This window comes from Poecile atricapillus, chromosome 5 (assembly GCF_030490865.1).
Source record: "Poecile atricapillus isolate bPoeAtr1 chromosome 5, bPoeAtr1.hap1, whole genome shotgun sequence".
Lineage (NCBI taxonomy): Eukaryota > Metazoa > Chordata > Aves > Passeriformes > Paridae > Poecile > Poecile atricapillus.
The window spans coordinates 17729011-17746996 of NC_081253.1; the positions used below are offsets into that span (position 1 = coordinate 17729011).

General features: G+C 38.0%; 1 long non-coding RNA gene across 1 annotated transcript in view; it reads right to left on the reverse strand.

Annotated features, from left to right (window-relative positions):
* Positions 1–962: 962 nt before the first annotated feature.
* LOC131579962 (uncharacterized) overlaps positions 963–17986 on the reverse strand; it is a 29719-nt gene continuing 12695 nt past the window's right edge. Inside the window, exons 3-4 of the long non-coding RNA XR_009277786.1 lie at positions 14046–14079; positions 963–1013 (exon numbers count right to left, since the gene is read on the reverse strand). This is a non-coding gene — a long non-coding RNA (uncharacterized LOC131579962). The remainder of the gene's footprint in view (positions 1014–14045; positions 14080–17986) is intronic.

Here is a 17986-nt window from a genome sequence, read left to right on the forward strand (position 1 = left end):
AGGGATATTTGATTCAAGTACCTAAGGTAACAAGCTTCTGCTCCATACAAAAGCAGAGCAGATTTGATATGTGGGGAATGAATCGTGACAGCTCTGACACTCAGATAGTGCCCCTCCAAGTGACGTCACCCGCTTGGCTGGTCCCCACTCTCCACAGTGTATATTAGTTTTCCTCCTTGTCTCAAGCTGTCACTTTAGGTTCATTTCACTGCAGTTGCCAAGCTATTGTAATGGGGAAAAAGAAAGAGAAACTATCAGAGTGAAGCTGCATGACAGTCTAAGTCCAATAATCAAAGTAAATTAAAGGAGATTTTATTTTTAAATCACCTCATCCACTTTCCTTTTAAGAAAGCATCCAAAACAAACAAACAAACAAACCAAAATCAAACAAACCCCAAAAACCCCAACAAATAAAAACCCCAAAAAACCCCAAATCCAATGCAAAATATCCTGTGAGAAAAAAAAAATAACCCACTTGTAACTTCCAAGTCATTTGAAATAAGAACATATTGAGCCACGTGTTAATACTTATTACTACTGGAAATCCATTTAGTCTGGCAAGATCTACTCTGATTTGGGGCAGGGAAGGGCAGGGGGTGGTGTTAATATAAAGGGGACAAATACTGTCCATGGAAGTGTGGAGACCTCTGCCAGCTGCAGTCCTGTTTGCTTGTCTTCTTGAGTTTACTAAAGACCCAGAGGTGTCACTCTGTCTATCCTAGGTGAAGACTGATCCTTGAAGTCTGCTGTGTCCACTAACACAAAACCTGGGCTGGCTTTAGCAGTAATTAAAGCAGCATCTTCTGTAACAGTACAAATCACCCCAGCTAGCTCTGCAATGCAAGATGTTCCTTAGCTTTCAAAAGGAAACAAAGTACAACAATGCTGTGGCCATGTGACAGACTCTCCCCAGAGCATGATCCGAGGGCAGCACCAGGAGCGTTTGAACTGAGGCACACGTAAGAATTTCTTAACCTCCAAGGTACAGGTGCTTCATGGGTTTCAACCGAACACTATAAAGACACAAACACAGGGCGGGGAAGGCAGATGGTGAGAAGACACCAAAAATATTGACCTTCAGCAGTTTATACAAAAGGGAAAGCAGACTCACATCAACAAGAGACATAAATACAAAGACTTACACAAAACTTAAACAATAGCATCAGCGCCAAATCAAGCTAGAAGGAGATTTTATCACTCCTAATTTGTACATACACTACCAACTACTTCCACTACCTTTTTTTTAATTATCACCTTTAAGACTTGATACAATTCTCTAATATTTTTTTCAGCAAATTTTGTCTCCTGATGGGGTATCTCCTGATATCTCAGCAGTAAGCAGCTATTCAACTGATAGTCCTGAACAAGTCTGTTCCCAGCATCCTGCTCTGCATGTATTCATCTGCATATCCACAGCCAGAGCACACATTTCTGAGGAACAGGTGCAGCTCTCCTGCTGAACCTGAGGCCTCAGGTAGTCAGAGATAATAAATATGTTCAGATTACCACTGTTTTATGTGTGACATATGAAAATATACCTGAAACAGTATAAAGCAAAAAAACACATCTGTTGTATCAACAGCTATCAAGTTGGCCACTTCTGAAGGAAACAGTTGACGAATGGGAAAAACATATTTGTATCCTCCTATGACTATGAAAAGTGGCTTTTTCCTGTTCAGTTTTCTGTTGCTGCTTAACCTGAATGGACTGAGTTCAGTCAAAGGAAGCTGCAAAAGATTTGTAAAGAACAGTGAAGGGAAGATTAAAGAATGGCCCAGATAAGGAACATCCCTCAAAACACTGGCACAGGATTTATAGCTAGAAAGAGGGACTCCCTGTGTTAAGCCTGAGAAGAGGAAGATCAGAAAAAACTGATCTGTAAAAAGATCCTGTCCTACAGACAGGAAAGCATTTTTGGCCAAAGTAGAAAAGACAGTCCAGAGTAAGAAAAAACTGTCAGCCTGGAAAATTCAGAAGTAGTCAGAACAGCCTGTAAATAAAAGCAAGTTCTTCCTCCTGGCTCAGACGTGAATGACAAGTTGGTGCTGACTGAGCTGTGGATAGACAGGGAAACTTTGGTATGTGAATGTGGGTGTAGACCCCCTGCTTTTTATTTTGGTATGCTGAAAAGTTGCTTGGGGGTCCTTTTAATGAGAGCTACTGTTCCAGGCTTCAAAAGATAAAGGAGGGCCCATGCCTGGACCTGTAAAAGTAGTTACTGGTTGGTACTCATGGGATTACAACATAGGGCCTGACCTAAGAGCTAGTGGATTAAGGGATTCCACTCCCAGAGAAGTAATGATGTGGAATGGACCAAAGGGGAGAGAGGAGAGAGACATACTGGTTTTGGTATGTCTCAAGATACACAGCAGCATCTGCTCAAGAATACAGGAAAGCATGGATTGAAACATTCAAAACCATGTTTCTGGTGAAAAAGAAGTACTACTGTTCTCAGTTTTTTTGTAAGGAAAAAAAGGAACAATTGTTTTCAAGACATTCTGAGTACTGAGGATGGATGGATGTACTGTCTGTGTCTTATGCACTGATATTGACTTTAACTGGTGTAGAAGTCTCTACATAGTCACAAATAACTATTATATTGGAGAGAATAGAATAACATGATAAGGGAATATTGGAAGTATAATTACAAGAATAAATCTAAAAATCTCTTTTCCTATAATGCAGCTAGTAGATTACTCAATTAGAAGTTGTGTCAGATTGCTTACCATTGATTGCAAATGGCTTGCCAATTTTGCTGACATGAAATGCTAAAGCAAGTGCCATTCACCGGTGGTGCAATAGGCAAACTGGCTTCATGGCAGTCATATGAACATGCTCTTGCACTTACACAGAGACAAAATCTGTTCAAATCTGAGGAAGCAAAGCACATAAGAATTCTCAGATATTTGTTTGATTTAATCATTGTGCCTCCTTTTATTGATGGTATATGCACAGATGCTTCTGGTCAAAGCCTCATTTCAGCAAATGTAAGCCCAAGTAAAAAGATCTCAAAGTGAGCATAAATTGAAGAAATCTGCTAATAGTTGACTGAATGATTAAAGGATGTGTATTGAGGCACCACCTGTATGCACAGGGATCTGGACACAGATACATTCTCGCGTATTAAGAAAAATAGAAAGGAAAACTCAATAAATGAATTAAGAAACCTATCATGCTGTACTAACAGATTTACAGACAATTTATGGCCAAAGAGTAGTTTACAGCTGAACCAAGGGTTTTATGGCAAATCAATACAAAATAGTTTTATAGGCTGGCTGAAAAATCCTTTCCATTTACAAACAAAAGTTAAACAAGTCATTTCAAAAATACTTCATAATCAGGAAGTAGTTTAGTCACACCTCAATAACCTGATCAACCCTGCACTCACAACACAATTAACACCTTCACCATTTGTGACTAGCCCTTGAATGAGCTTGAGTCCTGACATAGACTTGCCCATGAAAGCTCATTCAAGAGCTCATTATTGAAGGCAGCATCCCAGAAAGCACCAGGAGCATGTCAAGAGCCCTGCAAGGTTACCCAGCTTAGGATATGAGACATGCAGGAGTCAGCATCCCGTCTAAAAGAGGAAAAAACAAGCTGCTCCCCAAAGAGGAGCATCCCCGTGTGTATTCCGTAGCCTTTTGACACGCAGGCTTTCCTCCAGACTTGGACTCAGGACAGAAAGTTTCCAGTTGTAAAGTTACAGAGTTTGAGCATGAAAAGTCTCCTTTTTACCAGACTCTGAGGACTACCTGGCTGTTCTCTCCCTGCCTTTCTCAGTCTCCCTTGTTGATCAAGCCCTGCTGGCTGGGTTTTCCTTCCCAACCATCCCCTCATTACAGAAGTTTTCCTAGAAAGTGCCAGCTGCCCTCCATGGAGACACATCCTGTGTACCTCCAGGAAATCCCCTGCCCCCTGTGGTAGCCAGGACAAGACAGAGGAGGTGGCTTCCCCATTGCCTGCAGCACAGCCATCGCCTTCCAGAAGGGTCAAAATGTAATGACATACAGCAGACAAAAAGAATGTCAACCACTTCATATTTCCAAAAAAAATGTCATCTCCAAGGATTGTAAGATTAATGATTATTGCCCTGAAGCTGAGAAAGGAGAAATATAAGACCCAATCGGAATCAGAAGTGATTATATTGAAACTGAGATATTGAGAATTGAAATATGAGATATTCCTGACCAGAAGAGTGACCTGCTTTCCTAGCACAGGAACAAGAAGGATTTCAGAAAAACTTAATTTAAGAAAAGAAGATTCTTGCATTGTTTTAAAAGCATGTCTTTGCTTAACTCATGTCTATTGTATACAATAGTACCTACCTTCTTCTTTATATTATTTGCACTCTTATCTACATGGTTACATATTCATTGTTTACTCTGTAGTTTATTCTGTATATATAAGCTTTTCAATTACAATCAGGCATTGTACCACTTCAAAGGCAAACATCCTCATTTTTTTATATTAGCATATTTATCCAGATTTATTTGGGAAGGTAACCTGACTCAATATACTTGGTATTTTAAAGGGTAAATAGGGTGATGGTTAGAATACATTTTATGAAACTTAACTGGTTGAAGTATTTATTGCTATATATACTTAGGAAAGGTAAATCTCCTGGGTAGGAGACCATTTGTTGCACTGAGAATATCCATATTTTGGGAATTGTAGAAAATCCCATGGAAGGGAGAATGCAAATTAGAGCCCACTTGTATGTCTGGCTCTTACACAGGCATTATTGTACAAAGGTTTTTCATTACTTGTTTTACATATCTAGAACCAAACACACCAATCCACTTGCAGACGCAGGCACAAATCCACTGAAGTAAATTATTATGGATCTCCTTACAACACCAGTGAATTTGGCCCTTATATACACTGTTTCATTTCTCCTCTATGCTAAAAATACCTTCATATTTTAAGACTACCCTTTACTTGAGTTTACATCCCTCAGGACCAACAGACAGAACAGCAGTGAACAGGCTGGAGGGGCTTTAGTGAACAGAGAACTCACAAAATGTGATCACAACGTGCTTTACAGCATGAGTAAATCCCAAGGGACCTCTACACACAATTCCTAAATACTGAGAGTGTTTAAGCTGTCTGTCTAATCTATGGAAATGTGAGTTTTGACCACTGATAAATTTGGACTGCCAAGAATAAACTCACTTTAAAATGCCAGTGATTTTTCTCAGAGAAAAAAAAAATTATGAGAATACCCTTTTCTAAATTTCATACACGATAATTACTATGTATCTTGCTCCCTGCACACTCAAATTGCTTGAAATAAGTTGTCAAAGTAAATTGCCTATTCTTTCAATATTGGTAAATTATTCTTCTATTGTGGGTTCTTAGCTTGATAATTTAAGATACAATAATTTTCATTTACTTAGTGTATTTGAGAATTTTGGAACAAACTACTAAGCCATTTCTTCTACAAACCTATTAGGTAATTATTATCATAAGGAGAATTAGTCTGGTTGAATTTAGGAGGAAAGAATTGATGGTTATGAGATGGAGGTCATGAGAAAAGAAATTAGGAAATAAGGTTACTGGGATGTGAAAAATCTCTAAGTCATAACAGACATGGCCCGTATACAAACTTGACTGTAGTCTTCCTTCTCTGTAAATCAGTAGTATTTTATGTGAAATCACTGTCATTACGTTAGCAGAAAGAAATCAGAATTATGCTAACAGAATAGTGCTACTGAGAGGACAAGGTCCCCTTCTACTGGCTTATCACAAGCTGTGTACTCTTCTTGGCTCAGGTGTTTGTGGACTTGCAGGGTTCTTAGTGGCTGCCTTCAAAACACAAGTCCCTGCACACAGGACCTCCATGTGGTAACCATGGTCCTCTGACCCATGCCTCATCCACCAAACTTGCACACCTGACTAGACTAGTTTTCCTCATGATAACAAAAAAAGAGAAAGAGATATTGGGGAGAAAAAAGACAGCTCACTGTAAGGAAAAACTACCTTAGCATTATAAAGAATAAAAAAAGACCCTTCACATCCATGAAGGAAATTTAATTATTTTTAAAAACAGAATGCTCTTGACAAAGCAGCTGCTCCCCATGTGTATATTGTGCTCGGGTTAATGAGTCCTTTCTTTGGGAAACAGCTCAGTTTCAGGCCTGTTACTGGAAAAAAATCAATTTGTTGCTTTGTGCAATGTGTAAGAGAGATCACTTATGTACTGGGCAAGAACTTAAACTGACTTTAGTAGAGATTACTTGATTCTTTCAGAGTATCCTGACAAAGATTTGACTTGCAGATAGTTTAGCTGCTCAGAGCCTGGTGCTAAGAACACCAAGTTTGTGAGTTCATACCCTGTATGGGCCACTTGCTTACAAGCTGGACTTGATGATCTTTTTGGGTCCCTTCCAGCTTGGAATATTCTGTAATTTGGCCCAACACCCCACTCACAACTATAGTCCAAACAGCTCTTCAGTTTGCTCCAGCATATCAGGGCACCCCAGGGAATCTCCTAGAGGCAACCACCCTTCAGTGTATATATACATATATATATATATATATATACACACATACATACATATCCTGGGTGTCATGTATGGATTGACAAGAATACTTCTTACAAGTGCCTTAGCACTGCAGCTGCACACAAACAGGTAGGAAATGCTCCTATGGTGATGCCAGGGACTGATTTACCAGGCACGCTTTTTTTCTGCCAGCTGCTTTAGCTAAACTTTTTACTAAAATGCACTAGCATAATAATTGGATGACTTTGGTAGTAAAGATTACTGGATTAACTGCAGAAATCCAAAAATGACAAAATGTTTCCTGAAATTAAAAAAAAAAAAATGCTGGGAGAGGTAGTATGGTAACAGGAGAAGTGGCTAGAAATACTGAGGGTTTAAAAACGTAGTACTTCACAGATGAAGAAACCAAGTAACTGCTTCACCACTTATGTTCTTGTAGAAAAAAACAAAAAGAAAATTATTATTTTGCCAAAACTATTTTAGTGTTACGACTAAAACATAGGTCTCTAAATGTATGCACAGGAAAGCATATATATAGTACATACAGCCACAAAGGTTTCTTTGTGGCCTTTGTTAGATTTCTGATAATGATACTGATCAGGGGCCTAATCTTTGATTGTAAAAGGAACATCTGCTTAAATCACCTGTTACATATTAGATCAAACAGAAATAAGCCCTCCACTTTGATTCATTCTCTGGTTTTAAGGTTCAAAAGTGTAAAATTCTTTTTCTTGGTGAAACCAAGGCAATCACAAAGCAAAAATTACTATAAAGCTAGGAAAAAAATTAGAAATATGTTTTTAGTATGTACATTTGCTATTTATTTCATCATAACATTTCTAAAACCAAAACAGAACCCAGACACTACTTTCAGAGGGACTGTGGGAGAAAGTGGGTGCAGGTCTAAGTCTCTTGTTGTTTTATCCTCTGAGCGAAGCTATTGTGAAGGTTTTCTTACCATAGAAACCAGGTCAGGTTTAAGTGATGGTTAAAATAGTAATTCCACATAACTTTGTTAAAATTAAGCATAAACAGTGGAATTGTGGAAGTGACTGGAAAGCAAGAATAATAACAAAACTTGCTTCGACCTTGCAGCAAACGTACCTCGCTGAAGCACTGGCTCTGGAAGCTGCTCTATGAATGGTTTCATGCAGCACAGAGGAACATCTCCAGAGGCAGTGCCTTCGCTTCCCTCACACCCCAGCTCTGCCTGCAGCCCCGCACTGCCCGGGCCTGGGGACCCTCGCTCCCGCAGGGAGCCGCGCTGGCACGGCAGGCCTCGCACCAGCGCCCGAAAGGCAGCGGCCCCGGCGCCCCTCAGTGCTGGCCGGGCTGTTCGGCCCTGGTGCCCCCCGGTGCTGGCCGGGCTGTCCGGCCCTGGTGCCCCCCGGTGCTGGCCGGGCTGTCCGGCCCCCGGTGCCCCCCGGTGCTGGCCGGGCTGGTCGGCCCCGGTGCCCCCCGGTGCCGAGGGGCGCTGGGGCGCTCGGGCCGCGGCTTCCCCGGGTAGGCGCGGGCCTGGCCTCCCCTGCGAACCGCGTGACAAACACAATTAAATGCCCTGTCAGGTCCCTTTGCCTTGCCGGGAATAACCACAGTGATTACAGAGAAACATTTCAGCATTCCCCTTTATTCCCTCGTTTGATCTTAGTAGGAATGACTCTGATAAAACTGACGTACAGTACCATTTTTGATAAAATACATACTGCCTGTGGAATAATGCTGTCCTGGCTGAGGCTCACTCATGAAAGCCCTTATCCTTTTGTATTTTCTAGCTTTTCAAAACTTTTTTTATTTTTTTTATTTGTCAGTTCAATTGTGTTATAAGCTTACCCAGATGCCTCTATACTTGAAATAGAAAAAAAAATAAAAAATACTTTGTTAAGATGTTAGGCAGCACTGAATGTAGTTATCATTATTTGTGGCCTTTATATCTACATTACAATTTTGTCACAAGCTCAATGTAATATCTAGAAATCCCCTTAAAATAAAAACTTGTGAGTGTGTTATGAAATTACAGCCAGGACAGATGGCCAGATCCTGTCATTGGAAATAAAAGTAATGTTATAAGTGTATAACTCCATTGGGGAAATTGAGTACCATAATAAAGTAGACTTCCACTTTCTGCAATGAAATTCAATGACTGTTGAGGAGTTTAGGGTTTAGAAAATTGAAAAATGAAACCTTTGGTTTTCCGCTGCTGTTTGATGATGTGTAGCAAGTCCCTTTATGGACTGAGGCTAACATCCAAATAGTAACAAGCTTGCAGTGAATAGAGCCCACAGAGGATCAGCTACTAAATCTTGCAATAAAAGCTGTGTGATTTACAGTAAATTCCAGAGGGCTGACAGCACCACAGCTGAGGGCATAAACACTTCTTTCATGGCTGAAGCTTCAGTCAGCTCTGTCTGCTGTGAAGTACAATTGAGCAGTGAGGCATGCTGCTTACCAGCAATGACTTTGATAAATAACTAGGAAGTCCCACTGTTGGCTTAAAACTAGAAGTTGTTCAGTTGCAATTCTGCATTTGTCCTGCTTTAATGGGTATGGAAGTGGCTTTAGCTGTAATCTGTCAGTGATTGATTAGGCCTTCCTGGATCCCTTCCCCACACTGCTCCCAGCTCCCTGCTCTCCACAGTTAAAACAAAATTGGTACATATCTGACTGCCCTCTTATGAGGAAAGTAAACACTCTTAATTCTGCTCAAGTGAGTGTAAGTTAAATGTCTGCAACTAATAAATTGTGGACAGACAACCTGTGTTTACAGTGGGGTACCTAAAGGTGCAGGTGCTCATGCAACTTCTGCTTGCCACTCAGTTATGCTGGTAAAAGGTTAGGTAAAAGCCTAATCGGTGTAATTAATGTTTTTTATGCATAGGTATAAAAGCCAGGGCTGGAGCAGAGCCTTGGATTCCTAGCTCCAGAAGAACAGAGCTCCAAGGCCTAATGCGGGATCATTCATTAACATGCTGTGTAAATTGGACATAATGTTAAACGTGCACAAATGCCACAAAGCTACTCAGAAAAGGAGTGTAGCAATAGTGCAAGAAGCTTCAATATGGTTTGAAATACTTGGTCAGATACTACAAAATACTGTGTTCAGCTGTGTCTGGATAAAATGCAATATATAAATTATCTGTTCTGATTTGGCAAGATGCAGGAGTATTTTCCTTGTAGTTTCAGTTGGAAAGGGAAAAATAAACACAAGCCAGAGTATTCCTATAGCTAGAAAAAGCTATCTTTAACAAAAAGCCACGATGAGAAAGTCTCTCTACCTGATATCAATATTTTGCACACAAAAATTCAAACTGTACCATCTGTTATGTAAAAACTTCAGTAGAGAGTGGACATGATTCTCCATGCATATACATAAAACATCGTTTTGAGATTGTGTAAACACAGACTTGCCAAGCAGCAGAGTAGTTCTTGTATTCTCTGTGCTGTTTTCCTGTAATCTTGTAACTGAGTTACTGCAAGTAAACCAGGGAATATAATTTGACACAGAGCTGGTCTATAATACTTAAGAAACCTAAAGGTAAATACTGGGTGTACATAGCCTTAGGATACAGCAAACTTGAGTCTGAGTTCCTGATTCTGCCTCAACTGCCTCTATAATTACTGGAAACAAGGGAAAAGGATTGTATGGATTCAGCCTACCTCTGCAGCAGAATATTTTGCTTTTCATAGAAAGAATGTATTGAATCCTTGTTCTTAAATTACTTCAGGCTTTACTGCCATCAGAATTATAGATAACTTTATTTTTTTGGGACTTTTACAAATCTATTTGTATATGCTATTTTCCAATGGTCTGGTATGGCAAGGACCCTCCGTTTTTGACAAAGTGCTCATGCAGTGAACAAAGGCATTTTTCTGGTTTACAGTTTGTTCAGTACAGAAAAGAGTGGTGACTAGGGAGAGAGTGGGTTCATTCTATAATTTTGGGGTGGTGTTTAGCTGAAATCACTCTTAAAGTATACTGAGAATATTTCTCAAGCTTTTATTGTCAGAACCACAAGACTATCAAATAAAATAAAGCCACAGAGAGAAAATATCTTCTAGCAGCACGGTATGACTTGATTTTAACAAGGTCATTTTCAATGCTTTTTTAAAAAGCGATTAAATATGATTTTTCATTTCTGAAACCGTCCACTTCTCATTGCCTGACCTACATGCATTGAATTGTTCCAAAAGCATTATAAGGGCAATTATTGTTGCCTTGAACTTTTCTTGCCATGTCAGAGTAACTAGAAATAAGACATGGGAGAAGGTAGCATTTGATTAGCTTGAACATTTGTGAGAAAGGATTTTTACTCCCCCAAGGATTTAGGAAGAAGTCTACCCATAAGTATACAATCAAGGCGAGATTTGCATACCTGAGAAACAGCAGTTCAAGCAGGAGAATGTGAGGTCAATCAGGAGTAACTAGTTAAGAAATTCAATTGACGGCTATTTTCCCCATGCTTTTTTATACTTGTGATTTAATGCCAGTTGATCTGAACTACCATTAGTAGCTGCTGAGAGAATCAAAAGCTTAGGTCAAATTCACATATTAGACTGTGAAGCACAGTTATACTCCTGTAAGGTAAGTATTCTACATTTCTTTAGAAGGGACAGAGGTCTTTTTTCCCATTTAGAATGTCAGTCCCATAATAATTGCTTATTATATCTATCAAAGTTCTAGGAACTCTTATAGCATGTTTTTTAGCTATATTGCAAGAGCTTTAAAAGCTAATAAACTTACAGCAAAGGTGTGAAGATTTTGAGTTCTAATAAATTCTTGTAAAATCATTTTAGTTTTCTGCCCAGAGGAAGAGGCAATGCAGAGAGGATATGGATCTCTGAAGCTCTGCCCACTGATTCAGCAAGAACTCACTGGTTTGCAGAATCCAATTTTTCCATGGTTGCAGATTCTAGGCTGGACACAGAAAGCTTATTTACATGAAACTGCTCACTCCTTACTTTACGTGCACTGTCACCTCTGTGTCTCTCATCCCAGTTCCGCAAAGCCAATTCTACAAACTTGTTCTGCCAATAATCATGCATATTCAGTTGTTACTGATTAATGCTAAGCCCTGAATTTTTCTTTAAACCAAGTGCTATTCACATTTTTTTCATGCCTCTTCTAAGAATGAAAGCTATATATGTGAAGCACTTCTTGCTGTTTAGTAACTGAATTATATTTTAAATCACACCATTCAGAAGAGTAAAGTATAATAGTGTAGCAAACACCATTTAATAGTGACACGTTTCATTTGGACAGCCACTTAATTGAGATATCTTCCAGGGAAACTGTTTAGTCTACCAACTGTAAATGGCAATGACTACTGCTTAATCAGAACCATTTTAGCATAAATTTCACTTAATAGGGAAGCATTTGCCTGGTGACAAATACTTGAATAGTGTTTAACCAAGTGTTAAATAGTTATACAATTCTAGACTCTCCTTTATAATTTTAATAGTGAAGTGCCAGAAAAAGATTAGAGTGAAAAATACAAGTTGAAATGCTGTAAATATCCTGGCTTCTTCTTTGGTTTCTTCTTCTTTTTTTTTTTTTTTTTTTTTTTTTTTTTTTCTCTTGATGAGCACAGTATTTTGTCCTTGTAAAGCTTTATCAACTATTTTTAAGACTTCATCTAACTGGGACAAATAATCAGGAAGATACAATATCCACGTATAATCTCAGTAACAGAATTCTGCTGTCACCCTTAATAATAAGCTTAATAATAATATTAAATATAACAAAGTTAAAACATGATAACATGTATGTGCCTTGCCAAAAGGCATCTTTAGTCTCCAACACAATCAGCCCTCACAAAAGAAGGCAAACTTCAGTCCTAAAACTGACAGCCAGAGATCCCTTGGTCATCCCAGGAACTGACGTATGAAAAGATCACCCACCCAGAACAGCTCACCTGCATGTATTCAATAAGCTTACCTAATATAGCTATGTCTGTACTAAAAAGAGAAATCCTAAAAAAAAGGCAGAATGAAAACAACCATTTCAATATCCCATCAGAAGGACCCTACATGTTTACTTGGGAATGCATAACGGGTATTGGTGTTTCATACTAACATACCCTTAGCAAAGAAACCTTACTTCCACAAGCCAGCCTGTCATCTCTTAGTATATAAAGATGGCAAGAAGTGTCTTCTGCTGTCATTTACTGTTTCAGGAGATATGTCATCAGGCAGTCCCTCAGGAGTATTGCTGCTATTAATAATTATAGCTTAAGGATCTAATCCTATAAAGGACTAAGCACCTCAGTGAGAAGTCAAGAGGCAGAAAGAACTATTGAAAAGCTGAGCACCATCACGGATCAGGCCCTTCTGTACTTGTAGTAAGCACTTGAATCACTCTCATGGTACAATAAGCAGTCAGTGCAATGCAGTAAATCATAGAACATGTAAAAGGTTTTCTTGAATAAATGGCTGCACTAATAACATCCTATTTAATTAGGAAAAAAACATATTGAAACATGTCACAGAAAACATGGCAGGGTAATCTCCACAATATACAACAGCTGATGAGTTAACTGGGTATTATGAATATGGGTGACTATAACCCAAATATAGAAGTATCCATTCCGATAGGCTGTATGACAAGTAGCCTATTGTTTCATTAATTTCTACTTTTAAAAGTTAATTTCTTCACTTTTTAGTATTAGTCATGTATTATGAAAATTAACATAAAGGTGATGATAATGCATGATCTTTATATGCCATCTTATTAAAATGAAGCTATTTTTAATACTTTTAAGAGGCCTATCAGAAAACACAATTTATATCCTCAAAGTATATTTTGTCAGTTTCAAGTATAATTTTTGCATTCATATTCTTTTATGAATTTTAATGGAGACACTTAAATTGTAATTATTCCTCTCAGCTCAAATGCAGGTAACAAATGGAATTCAATCAGTGTTTGCGCATAATGACCATCATTAAGAGAGAAATAATAATGACATTCTCTCTGCATTAAACTTGCAGACTCTTTACACAATGATCTGAATCCCATTATTGATCTCCATGGAGATATGCAATTGTCACCTATTCTGCATAATATCTGAATGTTAAATACATTTGTTTGGAACAAATATTTTAATGAATACAGTCAGTTCCACTTAATTAACTATCTGATAACTGAATATTTTTGCTTAATAATTGAACATGGAATATCAAAATTGTCCTTTTTTAAAAATCAAATGCACTTGAGATTAGACACAGACATTCATTTAAGTTTTTGTAAAATGTACATATAATTTAAACTTTCCATTACTTTTCTTTAAAGAATACATATTAAGATACCGGCAAAGTATTTAGCAGTCACTTCTTTTCCCTCCTTTGCTTTTACTAAACGTAGTGAGTGCCTACCAAAAGGTTGCTCATGAGGGTCTGAACACATCACTGAGCTACTCCAATGTCTTATGAAAAACAAGTATCAAATTATTTGTTTCAGGAGCTGGATGGCTACAGACATCTAGATTGTGTTTGTATACATAGGAAATGAAGAGCTAAGAAAGTGAATTTTATATCTTTCAGACCTACCAGTGTTGAGAAAGACAACAGCCAGGTCAACATTCTGAAATATAGAAGGAAAAAAAAAAAAAGCTTAAATGTAAAACAATCAACTGAAGTTTTATAACAACTCCTATCTTATATTGATAAAAACATCTTACTTATTCTGAAGAGCTGGGGGGTTTAGCTGTAAAAAAGATTGCTGAATTCGACCTTGTCTCAATAAATCAGGCACCTGAAACTAAAGAGGGTAATGAGAGTAATCCATATTGGCATTCAAAGAACTTACCTCTGGATGCAGCCATCTTGCTCAAAATACTTTTGGTGGTACTGGTGATGGGAGAGGCTAGTAAAAGTTGCCTTAGAGGAAAGTATGAGAAATCCCAGAGTGGATAATTAAAAAATAAGTTAGCCATAGGGGAAGTTTCTTCTCATTGTCAATACTTGACTAATGCTATGAACCATCAGGAGTCATCTATTTTGTTTAAACACTGAAACTACAGATCTTTTGATTATCTGTGTAAATGCATTTCCATCTTAGGATCCTGCTAAGGTCTCAGCCTTCACGATGCTGTGGTTTAATTCAGCCAGTAACTCAGCCCCCCACAGCCTCTTTTTCACTCCTCCCTGATTGGTAAAAAAGAGGGTAAAAGTGAGAAAAATTGTGTGCTGGGGTTAAAACTGTGCAATAGGTAAAGCAAAAGCCACACACACCAGCAAAGCCAAACAAGACATTTATCCCCTACTTCCCATGGGCAGGCAAATGTTCAAGCAGCCCCAGGACAGCAGGGCTTCACTACACGATGACTTGGGAAGACAAACACATCCCCCCCTTCCCTGTTCTTCCCCCGGCTTTAAGTAGTGAGCATGTACTCAGATGCATTGCATTCACTGCAGCCTTGGCAAAAGACAGGAGGAATGAGCAAGGGAAGAGCTTAATGAAAGCCTGTTTTTCTAGATTAACAGGATTCCTGCTTAGTGATAAAGTGAAGGGGTTTCCAGAAACCACAACACCTTTTGGAAAAAAGTTTTACTTTTTTGGTAAACCAGTGTAACTGCTTTCAACATAAATTGAATTTATGAACATACTATCTTTTAATTTAAAGCTCAAATTAGATTTCTATAAAAATCAATCAATGTACTTGTACCTTTCATGCAGCTAAAATAAATGCTGATGCAATGATGTTTCTAGTCCATCTTTAAGTCACCCACCCACTCAGCATGTCTTTTAAAGACTAAACAGAAATTACTTATCAGTTTCTATTCACATCTTCCACAAAGAAATATTAGATATATAGCAAAATTCAAAAAAAGAAAAGCAAAACCATTAAAATGAATTATTTTGGGTTGGAAAAATACATTTTAGAAAAACTAAAGCAAACTTTAAGTGTAATAGGAGAACCAGAAGCGGTATGCTTGTGTGATTTAGGCTTTCTCATTCTTTGTCTTTCAAAATGAAAAATCAATTAGAGTGAGAGAAATTTTTTAGCAAGGATTATATACAGGGTACTAGAAGATCAGACACAGAATAAAAGATTATGAGACACTGAGAGAAGTGCAGGATGAAAAGGTTAAAGTAGGCAAAGTTAGAAAGCTAATTTGAAAATCATCACCAGAAAAACACGACGTTTAGCAGAATATTCTAGCTTAATCGTGTGCAGAATAGCATTTGACACACATTGTTGTATTGCTTTAGTAGCTGCACCAAATACCAACATATCTGCCAAGGACTATTTAAGCAGGATTTGTGTATACCATCATCTCCAGTCTGGGTGGTACTTACAGTATTTATATATCTCTATATTTCCCTTTATCTCTATCATTCCCTTTATATTATTCAGAATGCATGACATTCTATGGATGGATGCAGAATGTGTTTACTACACCACAACTCGATCATTATCTTGGTCAAATGGCCAGTGTGTCCCAGAACCTGCTCATTATTATGGGGGCTGCATACCAGTAATTGATCACTCTTCCAATACTGTACAAGAGCTCTTAGGGTGCATGGAGGGGGAATATATTCTGTATGTAGATTCTACATTTATTTTGGTTTGGACAGCGAAGTATATAGAGAATGAATTATAAAATGCCCGTGCAAAACAGTATTGTTTGCTGGGAGAAGAAACTGTTGTTTGAGAGATAAAAATAAAGTATCTGAGAAGACTGAGCTATGACATGGCAAAAAGAGTAAATGCTTGCTAGAATGAATGATAATATTTCTAATATTTCTCAAGGAATACCAGTAATCTAGAAAATAATAAAACATATCGATACACAAGTTTTTTTATAATGCTTAGGCAGAACAGAAGATAGTGTTATTGCTATGTCTAGAGGCACACATGCAAAAAAAAAAAAAAAAAAATTAGGTGGATGCCAAGGTGGTTGGGTAATAATATCGTGTCTACATATTTTACATCAGAGGCATGAGGCAAGTCTATTAGATATGCCTCTTAGACAGCATGTTCTAATTCCTAAACTACTCAGAATGTTTCATTCTCTCTAGGTAAGCCATAGGGTGAATAGCCATCCGATGGTTGCTCAGAGATAATGCTGTTGTATCTTGCTAACCATTTTCACCAGATTAGGTTCTACCATTTATATAGAAATAATTTGTTTACTTTACTTATTCAGTGTGCTGTTCTTCAGGTGATTTATCCCTGTCACTCAGTTGGCTATTTTTCAGTTTGTGCATTTATTTGTTTTCAATGTGCAATGCCAAGACTGGCTAGGATGCCATCTTTACAGCATTATTTTTTAATGGGTAATAATTCCAGTATCAGCAATATGGCAATATATTTATAGGCAGAGGAAATCAAGAAACTAAACAGTAGGGTGACATTCTCTTTGCAGTATTATACCAAATCAAGGCAGCAGGCAGTGACCAAGAACTTGTCAACCCTTCACTGGCTCTTCATTTGTCATAGCTAGTATAAGAGAACATAACAAACAAGTCATTTTTTGCCAAGTTAATTCTTTCCAAGGACAGAACTCCTTCATTAGACCTGTAAATGTATTGGCCCAAGAAAAGGCCTTATAGCAGCGCAATATTGCATTGCCTGGGGGAAGTATTGCTGAAAATAGCTAAAAACCAAAGTGATTCCACAGTCATCACTTTTCAAGTCCACTTATTTCTATAGCCAAAATACAGCTGATAAGGAGATTCCCTTTTGGACTAACCAGGAATCTCACACAAAGTAAAATTAAGCAGGTGTTTTTAAAAAATAAGGGAAGCAAGTATAGGCTTTATACTGAAACTGGCAACAATTTGCAAAACCAGAAGACAATTATTATTTTTTGGAGAGTGAAAATAATCTAAAAACCATGGCTGTGGATATGGATTGCGGAATCATGAATCTGTGATCTGTGTAATGTTGCAGAAGAAACAGAGACATAGATGGTCCTATTTGTAAAATCATTAATTCATGGTTATTATTGCTCACATGTTTTAGCAGTCATACCTTAGGATATCCATTTTTTTTAACATTGTAGGGCATACAAAGCTGTGCAGCAGATCTTCCAGTGGCTCACAGAAGGTGCTTGACATTTGCAGGTTGGATTCTTGGCATAATGTATCCTTATTTATGGCCTACCTAATTCATTATAGCTTCTTTGAGATATATAAATCTGTAGTTCAAACCATTTAAGTTGACTCTGTTCCCTAATATCCCTTCTTTAGCATGTTCTCTGACAATGTTGTTTAAGACTGTTTCACAGTTTTCTGTCATAAACTAAAACATTCAATTTTAAGGACTTTTAACAGCTCTCTAGCTCTCAGAGAGGGGCAGAAGCAAAGGTAACTATAGAGGTGGTATAAGTATTTGGAATGTTTCAGTAAAATAAATTATAGAAGTATGCTAATGAGTTGATTTCTAATGTGCAGGCTAAATTTCCTCTTTCTGTCCCCAGAAAAAATTATCTCAGAGATATGAAGTAGCTTCACAGCTAATGAAAAAATGTGAAATGACAAG